Source organism: Prinia subflava, chromosome 3, assembly GCF_021018805.1.
Source record: "Prinia subflava isolate CZ2003 ecotype Zambia chromosome 3, Cam_Psub_1.2, whole genome shotgun sequence".
NCBI classification, from domain to species: Eukaryota; Metazoa; Chordata; class Aves; order Passeriformes; family Cisticolidae; genus Prinia; species Prinia subflava.
The window spans coordinates 11808812-11822227 of record NC_086249.1 but is presented as its reverse complement, the minus strand read 5'-3'; the positions used below and the strand labels follow the sequence as shown (position 1 = coordinate 11822227).

The window sequence follows — 13416 nt, the reverse complement described above, 5'->3', positions numbered from 1 at the left end:
GAAACAGGATTTGGTCAAAACTGCAAACAACTACAACATCTTCCTTTACAACTCATATTTACTAGTGCAATAGGCTGCTGCTTTCAAAGTAACCAAACTGAAACTTAATTTTCTTCTATTTAAGAAGAAAAAATTGCATGTGTAGCTACAGTGATAACTGAAGGTGTGTATTCATAAAAAATTTTCATTAATTGTTCTAGTATACCTCCTCTGACAGCAGAAATGCTACTTGCTTGCAGCATTGATCTAAAAGATTAAGTAGTCAAGCCCAAACAGCAACAGAATTCAAAGAACAGAGTTAGAGGCTTCTTGCAACAAGAGGCAAGTACTTAAAGATGCAAGGTGTGAGGTAAATCTGAATTGCAGCACTAAAGAACTGATTTTTGATCCCATACTCATCAGTATTTCTCTCATCAGAGCCTACTGATGCACAAATTGCTGATTTCCTCCTGCCCTCTCTGTTGCTCTGCTGCAAGGTGTACAGAGCACTTCTTCAAAGAGTGATCCTTAGAGTCCAAGAGTGGTTTAAACCACCCCACATTTTATCTTGTCTCTTTCTGTGTATACCTGGTGAAATGATGGGTTAGTGGCAAGTAACCTTATGCTCTATGTATGACTTGTCAATAGTATTTGTAATATCTATATTAACTAGACTGTAAGGACCTTGTCATAGAAACAACACCTTACACACTGGACCTTTTGGCTCTTTGTTTCTTATTTCCATTCTTCTATGTTGGACAAGTGGTATATTTAGACTCTCAACTGCATCATGCTTTGCAATATATTGCAGGCTTTATTCCCAGATAATCTTCATACACTATTTAAAAGACATCGTTACATACATAGTTTTAAGCCTATTAATGTTTGTTATCTAAATGTATGCTTATAATATAAAGTATATCATCTACAGTCAGAAATAGAAGTTTAGCTACATGTGATACTCTTGCCTATGTAAGTGCTTACGTTGCTTTCATTTCATTACGTTGACCTATGTTGTCATTATCTCACATTTACCCTCCATGTAGCAGTTGATACATAAATGCTGCATCTGTTTTTTGGTCTTTTCACTGCCTGGATTTTCAAATGGGGTATTTTCTCTAGTCCAACGATTCCTTGCACCCAAAAATGGACCATAATTTAAATATCAGTAACTGTCTGTCTTTGTATTCTGTAATGAAGAAAACTCACCCTGATAACTGTTGGGGTTTTTTTGATTCGCTTTTAATTAGGAATAAGTTGCTTAATTTTAAAGAATGTTTGTTTACTTTCTTTGCACAGAGGAGCAGATGTGCCCTTGGAAAGCCACAACTTGAGAAAGAAAAAGCTCAGGTAAGTGGAATTCAATGAATAATTGATTGCTGAAGTAACTACAATAATTATTAGGGAACGCGACAGATAATTGTGATAGCGCAGGAGAAGGGGGAAAAAATGCCGTACACAAAGCCCTGTTTTTAAAAATCAGACCCATCTCTCCTGCCACGCTGCACAATAGCGGTGCCAGAGCGGCGAGGGAAGGGGCGATGGCATGCCATCCCCTCCGAGCGCGCCCTTCTCGGCTCGAACGCTGCGGCGCGCACCGCGATGGGCGAGGGGACGAATCAGCGGAGCGGGGCTCGCCGCGCCCCCGCCCGCGCCCGCCCCGCCGCCGCCGCTCGCCTTTGTGGCTGCCGGGCGGGAGGACCCGGGGGCGCCGCCGGCCGCGGCCGCCGAGGGCTCTGTTTGTGTGCCATGCCTCCCGCTCCGCGCCCCGACAGCAACGCGGAGAACGCGGCCGAAAGAATCCCTTGCCGGAGAAGGATTTGATTGATTTTTTTTTTTTCCCAGAGTCCTGATACTGGGAAGAATCCGGTTTCATCCCCCTTTTATTCAAAAGTCTGCTGAACAGCTTGTCGACTTCGGCGCGCTCCCTCTCTCTCTCTCTCACCCTCGCTCTCCCTTTCCGTATAAATACGCGGAGCTCTGTCCTCGCCCTATGCAAGGAAAGTTGGGAAGGACCGCCTGGATGATGGAACCGCTAGTTCTCTGAGCGCCGCCCGATCCCGCACGGTGAGTCCCCCAAGTAGCAGCGGCGGGGGCGGGATCCCGGCACCGAGCGAGGGAGCGGGCAATGTCCCGGCAGTGTCCCGGCAGTGTCCCCGCAGTGTCCCGGCAGTGTCCCGGCGGCGCCGGGAGATGTCACCGCGGCAGCGGGGATGCGGCGGGCGCCGGTGCGGGGCCAGCGCTCCAACAAGTTTCTGCGCGGGTACCGCGGCGAGCGCGCTGCCGGGAAAAGTTGCCGGGGGCTCTGCGGATGGCACCCCCGCTGCTCTCGCCGCCCGCGGGCTCGGCTGGGATTAACAAAGAAGTTTGACCGCTGCGGGGCCGGCATCCCTGGCCGTGCCCGCCGCCCCCGGGAGACCTCGGGGTCCGCGGAGCGGGGCGGGGGATCCGCACCGCAACTTCTGGCGGGTCTCTCCTCGCAGCCGCGGCTTTGTTTCGGCCTCGCTGGCGGTAACCTTTTCCCTTCTATCGGGGATGCCGCCGCCGAGGAGCAGCGCTGCGGGGAAGCGCTCTGCTCTCCCCGCGACCATTCCCGGCGGGGCGGAGAGCGGAATTCCGCGGGAGGGGGGCGATGCGCACGTATATCTGTTCGTGTGTGTATACATATGTGTAGGTGCGTGAAGTATCTTTAGAAAGGGAAAGCGCAGCGCCGGAGGGGGATGTGACAGCGCGCCCGCCAGCCGGGGGCGGGGGAGCGCCTCTCTCCCTGCTCAGGGCGCTCGGAGGGAATGCGCACCCCGCGGGTCTGCGGCCGCTCCCCGCACAATGGAGAGCCCCCGGCGCGGAGCGGCGGGGCCCGGGGAGGAGGAGAGGGAGGAGGAGGAGGAGGAGGAGGAGGAGAAGGAGGGAGGTCGTCTCCGGCTCCGCTGCAGCAGCTGCTCGTGCTGCTGCAGTGCCGCAGACCCGCGGCGCCCCCGCCCCGCGGGGCATCGCCCTGGCGGAGGATGCTCGGCGCGGTGCCCGGCCCGGCCGGGGAGGGGAGCGGCTCCCGGTGCGGGGAGCGGCTCTCGGCCGGCTCCCCTCCGTCCCTGCGCGGTTCTGCCACGCGGGGGATGGACCAGGGACCGCTCCTCCGGTGCAGGGTTGGCAGCCGGAATGTCGCCTCACCTGAGTGTGAAGGCATTAAAAAAAAAAAAAAAAAAAAAAAAAAAAAAAAAAAAAAAAAAAAAAAAAAAAAAAGTGCAAAACGCGAAATTCACGATGCATACTCTGCCTATAACAAGATCAGAATCCAGTTCTTTTTGGTTGTTTCTTTCCTTCATGTTCATTGGGATGTATTAGGGTTAATTAACCATTGATGACTCAAAAATGGATATAAATGGAGTTAAGATATTTTGCATTTCAATTTAACATCTTAGTTACAAAAATGTTTTTACCTTGGTGGTTGTGCTGAGTACATTGACGATCTTTAGAGGCTTTTTTCTTTTGAGGGAAAAATGTTTTGTGTCATACCCATGTTTCTCAGATCTGTGGGTATAAGGGAGTTCTCTAGTAGTAGAGCATTGTGTGTGGATACACGTTGAGGTTCAACTGATAGGCAAGAAGTGGCATTTGGGAAGGTTTCTTACTAAGCTGAAGTTCATCCTCTTCACTTAAGGAAAAAGCAGCCTTTGTTGTATGCAGTTTGCAGACAAAACAGGTTTAGAATGTCCTGATGTATTATGGACTAGGAAGGCGAATCTCCAAAAATCACATCTGACTTTTACTACGTGCTGCAGTTCTTAACTCATTTTGTGTTTGACTGTGTGTGTATCTTCTGCTTCCATCTTGCACCGCTGTACATTCCAGGGGCATAATGCTGGCATGAAGAGCCTACAGGAGTGGAAATAGCCCCGGCTTTTGGTGACTGGGGGCAAGGAAAGAAGGCAGAAAGCTAATAAAATTATTCTAATGCTTCTCAGAATAATTTATTGCTTTTCAATCTTCCAGCAAACACAGCCAAACTTCTACAAATTGTATAGCAGTTTTGTCCCAACCCTCTACAATAACAGATTTCTGCAAGCATTTTTGGTACCATGGCTGACACTTGCCTAGAAGCTGCACTGATTTCCATAAGAATCCTCATAAAAACAAAGGATGCCATTGTGGAAACATGAGGCAGCTTAGCTTGGTGATTGTTGATTGACTTTTTAGTCAGTGAAACAAAATTTTAACCCTTTCCTCTTGCTTTCCTTGGTAACATTGATTCCTCAGAATTGAGTATTGACCAGTTGAATATTGGAGAAGTGAGGAGGACTCAATCAGTTTTACAATGAGGCTTCTGCAAGATGACAAAGACATCCCAACAAGTTTTTAAAAAGAGGGGATGTTATTTGACTTCTGTTACTTTTCTTTATTTCTTTAGTTTGGCACTTTTTTTGTTTTCCCCCACTCTGTCGACTTTTCATATTGTCTCTGATAAAATTGGGTTTGGACCACAATAGGCAACATAATCCATATATATATAATAATGGACCCTACACATAAAAAGTATTTCCTTCAAGTAACTTTTCAAGGCATATGTGCACTACCAAACTTCAATCTAAGTAACAGAGGCAAATATGTTATTCATAGGAGGCTCAGATTTTTATCATTTTTCTAGGAAACCATAGGAAATTTCAATGTATACAGATAAGCAGATGCAATATGCTTTAGCCATGTGTAAAGTATTAAGTAGAACTGAGACTTGACAAGTCTGACTTCTTCTGTCTGGTATTACCTGACTTGTTTGCTGTGGCATAATTTAGCAAACTTGTATGAGGCAACAGGTAAGTTTGTAAACAAAGGAGGAAGAAAGAAAAAAGAATGATGGGAGAAAGGAAGGGATTTATGTTTTCTAGACCTTTTATTTGAGAGCATTTCCATGGGCTGTGATGCTTCTGTGATGGAGTAAACTGTCAAGCAAATGTGATTTTAGGTAAAAACATGACAATTATTAGGGCATTGTGATTTTTGTTTGCCCAAATTTTGCACCTGCCCTTTTGAGTGCTTTTTTTTCTGTGTCCTCAGAAATATGTGTCAATCTCATGTTGCTTTGCTTTAGAGCCAGACCTGGACTCTCAGGTAGCAGGAGACAGAACTTTTGTGTGTAATGTGTGAACCCATCTGAGGCTACAAACGTGAAAGAAGGAGAGGGAGATTTAGGTAGTGGGTTTAAACTTTACTTTTGCCATCTGTATGTCTTTTCCAGACACCCTTTTCTGTGTCTTACAATGCAAATAATATATTTTTAACATATATAGTGTATGCCCTTGTACTAATGTACAACCTTGTACAACTTTGTTACTTCCTTAACTACATCTTTGTTAACATACAAGATCAGGAACTTTACATATTTTCATTTCTTCTGTTGAGGAAAATAATGGAACAATTGCATATCACTACTGAAGTTTCTGGGTAACACTTTTTGTCAACACTTTATTTTAAGTTGTATTAGTCAAGCCCTGTGGAAATAGTTCAGCCCTTGGTTTCAGGTTCAGAAGAATCTTGTGGTCCAATGTTTCTTCCACCTCTTTCCATGATGCATGGAAATATAACATGATAACTCATGCAATCTGAGTGGATTTGCACACATATTTGCCTGTATTATAGGCAATAGGAAAAGAATCTCTTCAAGGAAAGTTTAGACAATTTCAAATTCCTGTGTTCATCAAAATGATCCATCACATAACAGAAATACGAAGAGCGTCATCATGTGTGCTCCCCAGCAATTACATAGTGGATTTAAAAAAAGAGGTAGAAAAGACAGAGGAAATGAATGACCCTAAAGCCCTTGAAAGAACTGTAAAACAAGGATCTATACTTGAGCATGTAGGTTAAACAGCACATTAGATTTCACAAGAATCAAGTAATCCTCACCTAGCATGCAGGGAGATACAATGAAATGTTTCTTCCAATCTCCAAGAGACTTAATAGATATCCTCTGTTTCACCTGTAATACTCTATCTGTCTAAACTGCTCAGTCCATAAATCTTTCATTCCCTATCCTTCTTCTAATCATCAGCCCCATCACTTCTCTCTCACTATTGCCAATTTATAGTCTGTCCAAAAACATCAATCCTTTGCTTCAATTAACTCTGTCCCCCAAACTTCTCCATTCATTAATCTGTCCTTGCCCGTAGTGAGATCCAAGCGTGGGCCATCCTCCTGCTTTCCCTGGCCATTTCTGGGTGGCTTCCAGAAGGGCTTTTTTGTTTGCAGTGCTGTATCATCCATCTTTTCTCAGCCACTGTCAGATCTGTTCTCCAGGGCTGCCAAGTCACATCCTCATAGAGTGAATTTCTTTCCCCAGGTGTCCCCCAGCTTTTTCCTTTGTCAGTAGTGAACACACTGGGTGTATTTGTCCTTTTTCCATGCTCAGCTCATCTCTTGCTCCTCAGTAAGAGGAGTAAGTTGGTTTGATCTTTTACTAACAATATGAATGTGGCAGGAGAAAATGAGTTTGCAGGCAGCAGCAGTGTGAATTGGTAACCTTCTGGTTGTCCCCAGCTGAGGAGAAATACTCCTAGTTTTGGTCTGACTTTGTAATACAACTGGTTTCAGACAAATACTCTGTGGTTATAACTTTTAAAATTAATCTAATGAGAGTAGGAGCCAGAGCCCAGAAAGTCTTTTCTTCAGAGAAGTGCTTGAGTTCCTGAGCCACAGACTTTTCTTATGTGCTGTTTGGGCCCCAAGGGTCATCTTTTTCTCCTTGCTGCCTGGGACCATAGAGATGGAAGATGTTCCTTGTCCATCTTCCTTTAATCTCCCTTGAGCCATAACACTGAATAGTTTATTAGGGCTCAGAAGGTATCACAGACATAAAACAGAACCATGAGACCTGGCAAGAGCTGAAATTGAGGTCTCTTACTTCCACATGAAGCAATTCCTTCCCAATACATCATTCCTTCTCTTTCTCTTTGGTCTTCTGAGGCAAAGTAGCTGCCGTGGTTTGTATTGTAGCTCATGCTGCCTGGATCTTCACCTGGCTCAGAGCACAGGGATTCCTTCAACCAAGGTGTGGCATTGAATTCAAAACTCCTTTCATCCTCATTGTGTGTTGCTGTGAGGCTGATCTAAGTTCCCTACCTGAGGAAGTTCTGCATCATCCCCATCCCTCTGGAGAAATTTTCGGGCTGAGGAAAGACACACCTTAAGTAGCAATTAGAAAGTGTCTTTTTCCATATCGCTTTCTTCAGTTTGGGGGAAATCATTCTGCATAAACTCTGGATTTCCCTCTCAGAGCCTCTGAGTGAAAGAAGAAATGGGGAGGCATGAAAAATAAATTTAGGTGTGCATCTTTGTTATTCTGTACAATAATTAGGGAGGAATAACAAAGTCTGCTCCTAAAGGTGGCATAAGAAAGAATTTGACTCATCTGTTAAAATAGGCTTGACTTGCCAACAATGGTGACTTTTCACACAAAGTTGGCTATAAAGATGACTACATATTCAAAAAGAGCAATATCTGACTATGTCATCTAATAGATCACTCCTTGATGCTTCTACTATTTTATGTGCCTGTTTGACCTCACACACGATTGTCAGTTAAATACTTGGGGGTTTGGGTGGATTTGTTGTTGTTGTTGTTTTGGTTTTTTTGTTCTTCTAGCTCTTTTCTTTCTAAAAGTAACTGTAGAAAGGTAAGGAAAGAAATTTTGTCGTTGTAAGGCACTTATTGTGAGCAAATGTGTTGTGTTGCTTAAATCACACTTTTTAGTGTCTTGCAGTACGTTCTAAAAAAAACCCCAAGGCTTAAGGAACCTTTTTCAAGTCTTCGTTAACACTTCAACACTCAAACTAGTGATAGAAAGCACCAAAAAACCCCCTAAAGATGAAAGGTAAAGTGATCCTCCAAACCAATAAAGTTGTGAGAAGGAATTACCAGGAGGAGATTCTCTGCATATGGTGCTGCCCGGGGCAAACATGGAAATCTAAACAAATTGCAACAGTGTTTGTATCTTGCTTTTGTTCCAAGAATGCAAATACTTTAGGATTTTACTAAGAACAGCTGGACAAAATAGTTGTAAACTCATTTTGATTCCTTATAAAACTCTCCAACTTACTAAACTACTTCTAACAGCAATTCCTGCCACACCCAACATTATATGTGAAAGTCAAATGCTTTTCTTTCACTCTCCTTTATCACCAGTGGTAGTTGTGATTCAGATAAATTACTCTACAAGTTTATGTCTCAAGTCCACCCTAGCTGTGTAAAGAATTTTATTAGTGATAAATGAATTCAAGGATATGGCTTGACTCTTTGAACCCACGTTTGAGGTTGTGTAGCTGACAACTGAAACAAAAAATCCTTTCTGTGTTAGAAAATTGAACAGAAAATTAAACAAATTGTCTGCAGGCAGACAGGAGAGCAGACAATTCTAAGTGAAATATTTGAATATAATAAAGCCAACTCCCCAGATAAGCCCCTGATGCAGCTAAGTATTTTTGGCTAATAACCCTTTTCAAAAGAAGAAAAAAGCTGTTCTTGAGAACATTGCATCCATAAGGTCTGAGGAGATTCAAAAAGTGTCACTGTTTCCCATATCAGGGTATGGTTATCAAGTTTAACTGCCCATGGCTTAGAAATGAAGCACTGAAGGAACTGTTTCAAATAACTTTCAGATTGGGTGTGCTGTACATGGATGAAAGCAAGGCGCTCTTTTGAACTACCTCCATTCTGTTATGCAAAGATAGGAACACTTCCTCTGGGTGAAATACGAGAGGAATGAGAGAATGGAAAGTTTGGCAGAAGGAATTACGAGGTCCAAATATTCTTCATCTTGCATGGAGATTTGACACTGTGAGTTAAATTTGTCTCTGTTTGCTCAAGGGGATTTTGAAGTAACCCAGAGCCTGTGTTTATTAATGAACATCATATCAGAAAACAGCCACAGTAAGGAGAGGACCACCAAATAAATATCTAAATAATGATAATGACTAGATGGCAAGCAAACCAAGAAGTAGTTTTCTTCTCTTCTAAGGGGAAAAGAATACATTTTCTGTAATTCTACAGCCATGGTGGAATGAAGACTATTACCTAATTTGTGTTCATCACATTACCCAAACAAGAATTTTCATTTTCTTGTTCCTCAGCAGTGTGCAGGATAAGGGGTATTTCTCTAGCTTGAAGCATTATCTAGGTTGAAAAAGATTAAAACCATGTTTTAATCAAATGCACAGAGTTCTGTCCATAACAGTTCAACTTGAGAAGTACAACGCTTGCAATTTTGAAATGACATGTAATGTATATGGTACAAAGTTTAGCTCTTGGACATGTTTTGAGATAGTGAGGTTCTTTTCATCTTAAAAGTCCTAGTAACAAATATTAAAATGTAATAAGCATATATGGCTAGGAGAAGAATGGGCATTTTCATGTCTTGCCATACTCAAATTTGATTGCAGAGGGGTGTTGAGTTTCTATCAGTAACTTGTGTAATAAAGTGGTTTTGCTTGTGTTTGCATGTCAATTGTAATTGCAAATGTATTTTTTTTAAATCTCACATTATAGTCATAATATGAGCAACCATCCTGACTGTGATTTTTTTTTTTCCAAATAAGAAATAAGTCCCAAAATCTCTGCTAGGAGAAATTTGAAGTAGGTGATCTGAATGATTTCTTTATCCTCTCTCAATATAATTCCTTTAATGCCAATAAAGACAGAGACAGTGCGCAAATATGCATTAGCCCTTTCACACTGGCAGCTCACAACTGTATTTCTGTATAAACATGTATTTTGAATATTGTTTATTTAACTATTGCAGTTTATTTAACTATTTTTCAGGAAAGGTTATCTCATATCTGCTAGAATAGATTTCTGCTGCCATTAGGGTAAATCTCTGGTTTATTATCTGAGGTCACTGATGTAAGAAAATATGTAAGGAAAAAAAAATGCCCATTTTTTTGCTGATGGTTACCCTCCTTGCTGCTTTAGGACATTTCTTAATGGGTATGTGTTTGCTTCACTTGATAAACAACTTTAAGTGCAAGTACAATACCTATTCCCATTGACTGGTGCCAATGAAACAATTTCACTTTATGCAACTCCCAGCAAGAGGCAGCACTTTAAAAGATGAAATCGAGTGAAACTGATCTTGATCTGTGCCAAGGAATGCAGAATTCTGCAAAGCAAAATACATCAATTTTATTGTGATATTTCTGTAAAGGCTGCACAGTGGATAATCTGCTGTTGCTAAAGTGCCCTGTGTGCCCAGCATCACCCAGCTCTGACTAATGAGACACAAGTTCTGTGCTAATCAGCAGAGATCAAAAGAGGCAGTGGCCACAACCTTGCATTGATCCAGAGAGAGCCCAACCATAGCTGGAAGATATTATTCAGAATGTTTGCTTCTGACAACAGGAACCAAATCCTACAGCTTTTCTGCTCATCATCACAGATCTGCTTATCATCACAGATTGAGACAGTCAGAAGGGAAATCTATATACTTTGGGAATAGAAAAATAATGCAAATTTCTCCTCACTGACCTCGGTATGACTCTGCAATGCATTTCTAATCTCAGACTACACACGTCTTCTTATCCTGCTGTCAGGAATAACCTGTAATAAGACAACTAGACACTTCTTGCAGTTTAGTACAAGACAGTTCTGCCCTTTTCTGCTGAGATGATCATGGGTGATTCTAAAGCTCTTTCTGGGTTTATTCTGACTGTAATATAACATGTTGCTTGGGAGAATGGTTCAAACCCTCACCCTCACACCCTCTGGGAAGGCAGGAAAATTTCAGCTGACCTCATTTACTCAGATTTTCATTGATTCTTGGCTGAGCTACAGTAATGAGAAGCATGAGAGACTAAATATTTAGAAAACACTAGGCATTATAAAATCATGCAGCACATTTCCTGCTGGGGCTGCCAGAACCCTGTTGACCCTACTCTTTGCATCCCATCAAGTTCAAGGCTTCTGTCTTAACATGCAGGGAGTTTAATGGTTTTGGTCCAGGGTAAACAGAATTTTTCAAGCTCTGTAGATACTGTCTCTTTCTGGCCTGGTAGAATGAAAAATGCAGTAAAACCTCTGCAAGAGACAAGATCTTCTAGGGGTGTGTGCTAAAGCACTATGAAACCTATTCCCTGGGGACTTTAGGAATGCATTTTAGTGCACCTTCCTCACTGAATACATCACTCCTCTAGGTTGGAGTCATGTCTAGATTGATTGTCCAACACAGAGGGGGTTTGTTTGTTTGTTTGTTGGTTTGTTTAAGACTTTCTCTCAGTCATAAGTGAGAGAGTCAAATGTGACAGCTGCTGGTCAAACCCACCCAGAAGAGAGAAACCTGCTTAGGACTGTGTATACTGCATGGATGGCATCACAAAGTGTCCTGAAGGAGAAATTCTGCATCGCTCTGAGCACTGTTTCTGCGTGGGAGGAGGAGGAGAGGAGGAATGTGTGGCAGGTTCCAGCTCTTCCAAGAATGTCCTCCTGTTCTGCTACAGCTCTTCTCTGGCAGGTAAGATGGATAGCTTGGACTACAGCCATGTCTCCTTGTAGCCTTGCTTGTCTGCATGAGATACAGCTGTTCCTTTGTCTCCTTGGGCTGCACTAGAGAGTCACGGGGCTTGTCCCAGCCAAAGTCACTAAAAACAGTTTCTGCAGGAGTGACTTTAATCTTTTCATGACAGTGATTTGCCATAGAGTCCTCCTATGCAGGTGAACAGATAGAAGCTCTGACATGGGGGCTTTGCATTTCTCGAGCTTTCTTTGGGAAGAATTGAGCTTTTGAAATCTCTAGGTCTGTTTTATCTCAACTATATTTCAGGGAAAAAAACACCAGAATTAGAAGTATTAGTATCTTCATACTTAAAAGGTATGAATAATCTATAAATTCTTAAATATACCCGTTTTCAGATGAAGATAACACCTTGCTACCAAATCTTAGCAACAAGAAGCAATACAATGGAATACATGAAAATAAACATCGACATGAAGCCCTTTACAAGAGAAAAAGAGAAAAAGAGCCCTTTAAAAGAGAAAAGCTACAAATTGCTGCCCTGCTCCAGGTAGCTTTATCTCTATGTCAAAGAAAAGCATGGTCTAGAAACCTATATATATATTATGAAAAAAATTATTTATGACTCAAACCACATCCTCTTTTCAGAATAAATGGGAACAAAACAAGAAATCCAAATGTACCTGAAGTGAGATTTTTCCTTTTTTCTTTTATTTTTGTTGTTACAAAACTTGCTATTCCAATTGTGCCCTTTCAACACTTTCTGACAACAGACCATTCTTCATGTAGGAGAAACTCTGTTAGTGTAGGTGGCACGGGAATATTAGTTACAAATTCAGTTCCTGAGCCTGCTCCTCCCTCTAGTGGAACACATACTCTTCTCATCAGTAATTCTGTAAAAAAAGAGTGGAAATATATAACCTTGACAGCGTATTTTTTTTCTTCTCTATGACTTCTTAAACTGGCTCAGAAAACTGAATGGATAAGAACTGCTCCCAGAGGCAGCTAAGACAACTTAAATGTTTCTGTACCTGGACCACATGCTGGCCAGAGCCATTGCTGGAGTGCAGGAGGAAGGTGCCTCTTTTGCTCTGCTTTGTTGTTTTTCCTTGGTGTTCCACAATGCCCTGTGCTATTACCAGACAGGTAATTATGTGTCTGTCACAGAGATGTGACACCCCTCTCCAAGAACTGCTTCAACTGCAGTAGTTCTTTTACTTGGTTGGTACTAATAATCTAAATTCAGAAGTAAAATGCCCATATCAATCCTTTTCAAATTAAACAAACAAACAAAACTAAACCCAACAAACCACAAACAAACAAACAACAAATAAAAAACAAAACCCCAAAACAAACCTACAAGCTGTGTAATTGCTAACATTATGTTATCAAAAAATAAAAGGGGCAGTAAATGCAATATCAAATACTACACAACCCGTCTTTCTATTAATGTTATTTTTTTTCAAATGTAGCATTTCTGTCTCTGTAACAATAAACTACTGCTGAAGAATAGAGGGGATTTGCTATGAAAATGGAGATTACACACGTGATTTGGGTTTGTGCAGGGAATGTAACATGGATTTAAGGAAACAGAACAAAGATGGGTGTTCAGCTGCAGTATTACCTGCCAGCAATTCTCAATGGTTTCTATAAAAAGTGTTTGAGTAATAGAGGAAGCATTTGGAGAGGTGGATCTGAGGACCTGTTACTTGCCTGGCTCAGCAGTGGCTGGCAAACATTCATTTGTGACACTGAAGATGCTTCCCACCCCCTTCATGACTCAAATCCATCTACAACTTTCCTTGGACTTTGATGAGACTAAAGGTTATCACAGCATTAAAGACTTGAAAATGTCTGTGTATGTTAATTATTCAATGATGTGCTGTATTTAATTAATACCATATGGTTTTGAAATGTCTTAGTGGCTTTTTTAGCTGATTACATTTCCA

At 42.0% G+C, this 13416-nt stretch overlaps 1 protein-coding gene across 1 annotated transcript in view; it reads left to right on the top strand.

The window, feature by feature from the left end:
* Window positions 1-1908: 1908 nt before the first annotated feature.
* Window positions 1909-13416, top strand: part of ROBO1 (roundabout guidance receptor 1) — a 684115-nt gene continuing 672607 nt past the window's right edge. Inside the window, exon 1 of the mRNA XM_063393929.1 lies at window positions 1909-2046. The gene's annotated coding sequence lies outside the window, so the exon portion shown is untranslated. The remainder of the gene's footprint in view (window positions 2047-13416) is intronic.